This window comes from Octopus bimaculoides, chromosome 20, assembly GCF_046866305.1.
Source record: "Octopus bimaculoides isolate indiv1 chromosome 20, ASM4686630v1, whole genome shotgun sequence".
In the NCBI taxonomy this organism is placed as follows: domain Eukaryota; kingdom Metazoa; phylum Mollusca; class Cephalopoda; order Octopoda; family Octopodidae; genus Octopus; species Octopus bimaculoides.
Window position 1 is genome coordinate 5218350 of NC_142947.1, and position 7048 is coordinate 5225397.

The window sequence follows — 7048 nt, forward strand, 5'->3', positions numbered from 1 at the left end:
AGAGTCCAGAAAAATAAAAGCTAATGGAGTATAGCCTGATAGAAAAACAAAGTTTGGGGATCAGCTTTAAGGCGGTTTTCGACTGATTGAATTTCCAGCAAGTGGTATCAATTCGCTTTTCAAGGGGACTATCTTCATTATAGCGGACATACTGATCCCGAGAAATGCGCAGCCACAACGTCAATATAAAGCTTCATTGTCCAAGTAAGTTCTAAGATCTTTAAAAAAAAACATTGGCGGTGTGCGGTGAATCATGTAAGGGTCTAGGTTTTCGATATGTTGGAATCCTCTGGTGAGAATATTACACCATCAGTGGTTCAGGGAAACGGTAGTTGGAAGCTTCTCTTTGCAGATACCTGTGTGACTGAGTAGGGATCTATTCCATCGATCCCTAAGCAAGAGTATTTAGTGACCGTACTGCTTACGTCAACGAAGAAGGCCTTCGATGGGCAGCTTAAAAATCCCCCGCTTAACTCAATCCCTGGACAGAAAGCCGCGCTTCATAGATTATTCCATATGGCAATCTAAGAACAAATTTAATATGACGCAGGTTTGTCAGGTAGAACAGTGTTACTCAAAATGGTGATCCGCGGAACGGTGCCGGTCCGCGAACCATCAGCTGCCGGTACGCGGCTAGTTTCCAGAAAAAAAAGAAACATTATAAAATGCTTATGTAATATTGAATTACTTGTTTACAAAATAAATATGATAAAACAAACTGTCGACGTTTATCAGGTTGCTTTTACATGTTCAGTTGGAAGCATCATACATTGCCAACCTTGTGCTTGAGACGATTGTCAATGACTTCTAGATTTGTGGCTCATTCTTTTAATTTCCTGTCTCATATTAGCTTCCCAAGAATTTGACAAATATTTCATCATGATGAAAAATGAGGATCACCCAGGAATGTAAACAGTAGAAATCCAACATCTAGACTCGTGCATTGAACTAATACTTGCATGATACAAGTGCAGTTGAGGAAATTGCACAACGACAGCGCCCCGATCTTAAGCAATTATTTGGTTTGTGGAACAAACATCTGATTGTTGAGATGACGGTCATTTTGGGAAGGTAAAATGACATGGAAACCTTAAAAAATGCTCCATTTCTTTCCTATTTCCATTTCTAGGCTGAGCTCCACGCGCAGTGGATCCCACTGAATCCAATGTCATTTTGTGGTATCAAGTTTTTCAACCTTAAACCCTTCTAAATATGATGTCACAAGCTGGTGGAGTTTTGCGGTTGTGCTATATAATCCAACTTTCGTTAGTTCATGACTGCGGAGACGGAGAACTGGGAACAGAACCTTTCCTTCTCATTGCTATGCTCCTCGCACTTTTCTCCTGATGAAGGACTAATGGCCGAAACGTTAGAACTTTTTCTCTTTCTATATTCAACAGTTAAGCTAATACCGTATTTGTTAAAAGTTTGTTCTTCGTTTGTCGCCCTTTTTAACTCTTTAAACCCGCAAATACTCTTTACAGAATGCGATTTCGCTTGATTATACTCCCGAAAGACGCAAAAGCGCTTCGTCCTCCGTTTTTGTGTTTACGGATGAAAATAAGGATATTTTTGCCAATTAGAAAACCGTAAAGAGAAAACTGCTTTTGTGTCTTCCAGGAAAATAGTTAAACGAAATGGCGTACACTAAAACCTACTCGGGAGATTAAAGGATTAACGTTTATTGTATTTACACTTTATATTAAACGCCTACGTGGGCTTCTAGATTCGACCTTGGAACTCCAACTTTGAATTCTACATTGGATTACCTTCTAGTAAAATCCTTATACAGATGTGTGTGTGTGTGTGAGTGTGTTTGTACATCTATTAGTGTGAATGTGTATGTACATATACACGCACACGTACACGCGCGCGCGTGTGCACGCACGCGTGTGTGTGTGTATTCGCTTACAAACCCCCTTCTTAATATGATGTAAATATTATCAGAACGGAAAAGGAATTCTTGAGCAACACGGTGACCTCCCGCTCACATACTCCCTTCTCTCCCACGCACTACAATATACACGACAATATATATACACACACAAACACAAACATGCATACATAGAGATGAGAGAGAGAGAGAGAGAGAGACAGACAGACAGAGGAAGAGAGAGAAATGACAAGCATTTGTCTTGTTTATTTCGTAGCTAATATATGTGTAGAACGGCAGGCAAACAGACAGACAGTCAGCTATATGCATATATATACATATGTACATACATAAAAACGTACATCGACAGACAGACGTACACACAGGCAGCTCTTCCATAGATAGATTGATAGATAGGTAGACAGACAGATAACAAATATATACTCGCATACACATATGCACCGTCACACACGTATAGTAACATTTGTGTATACAATTCATTTTTGTGGATGACACGTACGTAGATAGATCTGATTGAGCAAGGTGTAGGGGGCGGAAAGTGACGAGGGAAGGAGAATGGCGTAACTATAAATAATATCCCAAAACATACGCATGTGTGTGTGTGTGGCATGCCTATATCTATCTATCTATCTATATACATACATATAGATATATGTATGCATATATTCATGTATATATATATTTATGCATGTATCGTGTGTGAGTGAATGCGTGTATATACGTATATGTGAATATATTTGGAAGCTTTTCGGTTTTTATGCACTTGTGCAGAGGCACCGAATACACACAGTAAAAAACACGCAAGTAAACATTCACACACACAAATACAGACACATGCACGCACAGTGCGCATGCACCGACACATACTCTCACAGAAGTGCACACACACTGGCTGAGATGCGCACGCTGACGGATGCGCGCGCACTTAGACGCAGTCACGAACCCACTCGCACTTCCAGCCACACCGAATGCAACACACACAACCGTCACACACGCACACACGCGCGCATTCACAGACACGTACATCACGCACGCACGCGCACTACCTTTCCCCCGCTTCATACATCTGCGCACGCGCGCCTCAAACTGCGCGCATAACCGCATACGCTGACGTCCATTCAAACACGCGTACAACCCGAAGCTACACATAAATACACACACTTCACAGCAATTCTCTTTTTGCTTTTCTTTTTCTGTCTCCCCCCTTCCTCTTTCTCTCTCCTCTCTCTCTATATATATCGATCTATATATATTTATACGCATATGTTACATGTTTATGTACATATATGTATACATATGTATACATATGTATACATATATGTATACATATATATATACATATATGTATACATATATATATACATGTATACATATATGTATACATATGTATACATATATGTATACATATGTATATATATATATACATATATGTATACATATATGTATACATATATGTATACATATGTATACATATATGTATACATGTATATATATATATATGTATACATATATGTAACATGTATATATATGTATACATATATATACATATATGTATGTATATATGTATATATATATATACATATATACATATACATATTTATATATACACACACACATACATATGTGTGTGTGTGTATTTATTTGAAAAGTCAGATTTGGTGAAACTTCGATGTCACTTTATAAATCTATTTCAAATGTGTTGAGTGTGATTGATATATCTATCTATCTATCTATCTATCTATCTATCTATCTATCTATCTATCTATCTATCTATCTATCTATCTATCTATCTATATATATATATATATATATATATAGTGAGTGAGAGAGAGAGAGAGAGAGAGAGAGATAAGTGAGAGCAGAGCCGTGTATTTAGAACTGTTGGTAGCCAATATGCAAATCTAGTTCTGTTTCAAACCCACCTTCCCCCAGTGAATTCTACCCAAGTGTTGTCACGTCTAATAGGCTGCCATAAAATTTAGACTTATATCATTGATTTTTTTACCATTCCCTCCGTCACCCTTCCTCTCACAGACGCAGACTCAGATTCACGCAAAAATTCAAAAATATGTATATACACATGCACATTCTCTTTCTCTCTGTCTTTCGTCGTATCTATCTATCTATCTATCTATCTATGTATGTATATATATATATGTATATGTGTGTGTGTGTGTGTACATGCATACAGAACGAGAGATATTCTTTTCTCTTTCCCGCCTTCCTGGTATTCTGTATTTCTTTTCTTTTCTCCTTCTCTCCATCTCTTTGCCTATCGATATATCTGACTGTCGGTGTGTCTGTCTGTCTGTAAATATATGTGTGTACGCGCGCGCACGTGTGTGTAAACACTTGAACGCAACGATATCGGTTTGCACAAGGCGGCAAAAGAAGAAGAAAAAAAAAAGAAAAGGATTATTGGCTATTAAAAAATAAAGTATCAAAATATATTAAGCTTCATTTATTAATCTCCAATACTTGTAAAGTCTCCAGTCCGAGTTCCAGCCATTGGTTAAATAACAGACTTCTTCTCCATCGTCACTCCAAGTAACAACTTTGCCGCTTCTGGAAACTGTTGAAAATCACAAACACTTTCTTATTTGTATTGAGTTCTCTTTTCTTGGTTAGCGTAATTCACATTATGTGTGCGCGCCAGTGTGTGAGCGTATATGTGTGTGCGTGCGTATGTGCATACATACATAAATACTTACATACATACACACACACATATACATATCTTTGCATCTTTCATTCTTTCCTCACCCTTTTGCTCTCCGTTTTTTTAGCTTCTCCCCCCCCCCTTACTCTCCAGCTTACTCTTTATTCTTTGATATACGTGTCCACTCTCTCTCTCTCCCTCTGTCTCCTTCTCACCCTTTTTTTTTATCTTTCCAGTAATCTGTCTGTCTGTCTCTCCTTCCTCACGTTAACACCCTATTCCACACACACACACACACACACACACGTGCACGCACACATCACACTCTCTGGCAATCGCAGTTCGCCCTATTTTCGCACAAGTGTCCCCTTCACGTCTACATCCGGGCACTGTGCCCCTGTTTTCATCGAACTTCTCAACCCTAACCCTAACCAACTAGATTCCTTTCATTCCAACCAGTGAACAGGTCTCACTGGCTCTCCTTGCTCTCCAACTCTCTCTCACAAGCTCACACAACAAGCCTTTTTCTCCCATTTATTGCCCCTTTCTTTCCCAGTCTCTTTCATCATCTTCTCTTCTCACATTCTCCATATTTCTCCTCACTCTCCTTCTCTCGCTCGTATTTTCCAGCTCTCACTTCCTCCCCCTCTCTCTCTCTCTCTCTCTGTCGCACGCTCCCCCATCTTAGCCTCTCGCTGGTCTCCCTATCTCTCATCTTTCGAAATTCCTCGCTCCATTCCCTCATCTTTCTCTCATACGCCATTTCTCGTATCTTCTTTTCACGTTTCCCACCGAAAACAATTCTTAACTCTACATCTCGCCCTTTTCCTCTCTTTTTTCCTCTCTCTGCCTCCGTCTTTCTGTCTCTCTGTCTGTTTGTCTCTCTCACTCTCTCCCTCTCTTATCGCGTACTTCACCCTCTTTGATATTCACTAATATTCTTTTTTCATCTTTGTGTGTGTTTGTGTGCGTGCGTGTGTACACACACGCACAAACATACATGTATATATATATATATATATATATATATATATATATATATATATATATATATATATATATATATATATATATGCACACACATGTATATAGTATGAGAGAACTCTCTCTCTCTCTCTCTCTCTCTCTCTCTCTCTCTCTCTCTATCTATCTATCTATCTATCTATCACTTTTTTTTCTACTTTCACTTTCTATCGTAAATTCTCTTCTTCGATGGTTCACTGCTCCCCACTCACTTTGCCAGACTATTCTTTTTGTCACACATGCTCTCTCTCTCTCTCTCTCTCTCTCTCTCTCTCTCTCCTTCTCCCCCTCTCTCCGTATATCTCTCTTCCTCTCTCTCTATTTTTCCTCCCTCCCATTTTCTCTTGTGCTGTCTATTTTTACTGCCCGGTTTTCCTTCATTCGCTCACTCGACTTTTAAACCTCTTCTGGTTACTTCAAAATGTATATATATATATATATATATATATATATATATGCCTCTGCGTGTGTGAGTGTATATAGATAGATAGACATGGCTCTATATTCGCACAAACACCAATTCACCACAACATTCTATGTCTTTCCCTCCACTCATTTCTATCTCACACTTATCTATCTGTCCACCCATCTACGCGCGCGCACACACACGCGCGCGCGCATGCGCGCACACGCACATACCGCTCTCCCTCTCCATCTACCTACCTACATACTTACATACATATATATACTTATATAAACATGTATCTATCAGTTTTCCATCCTCTAACACTCGAGTCTCTTCTTTTCCCATCGCTCCTTGTTTCATTTTCCATATTTCATCCTCTTTTTCACTGTATCTCTGTGTCTCTACCCTTCTTTCACTCTGTCTCTCAGTCTCTCTCTTTATCTATCTATCTATCTATCTATCTATCTATCTATCTATCTATCTATCTATCTATCTAGCTAGCTAGCTAGCTATCTATCTATCTATCTATCTCTCTATCGCCTGCTTTTTCGTTCCCTACAATCCCTTCTCTTTTCATTTTCTATATCTCACTTTCTCCTTCTCCCTCCTACCTCTCTCCCCATTCTCTCTCTCTCTTTCTCTGTATCTGTCTGTCTGTCTCTCTCTCTTCCCTTCTCTCTCTCTCTCTCTTTCTGTCTAGCCTTCTCCCTCTACCAATCCCTCCCGCTCCAGCAAAGCTTGATAGGAATTATTGATTCTTTTAAAAACAAACTGGAATAAGGCAGCGGTCTTTAAAAAATGCTTTGCTTCGTAGCGCGGAACCGCGTTTGTGTGTGTGTGTGTGTGTGTGTGTGTGTGTGTGTGTGTGTGTGTAAGTGAATTTGTGCATATCTATCTATCTATCTATCTATCTATCCTCTCTGTATAGATAGGTATGTGTGTGTGTACAGATAGATAGACAGACAGACAGATAGATAGATAGATAGATAGATAGATAGATAGATAGATAGATAGATAGATAGATAGATAGATAGACAGACAGACAGACAGACAGTCAGACATACAG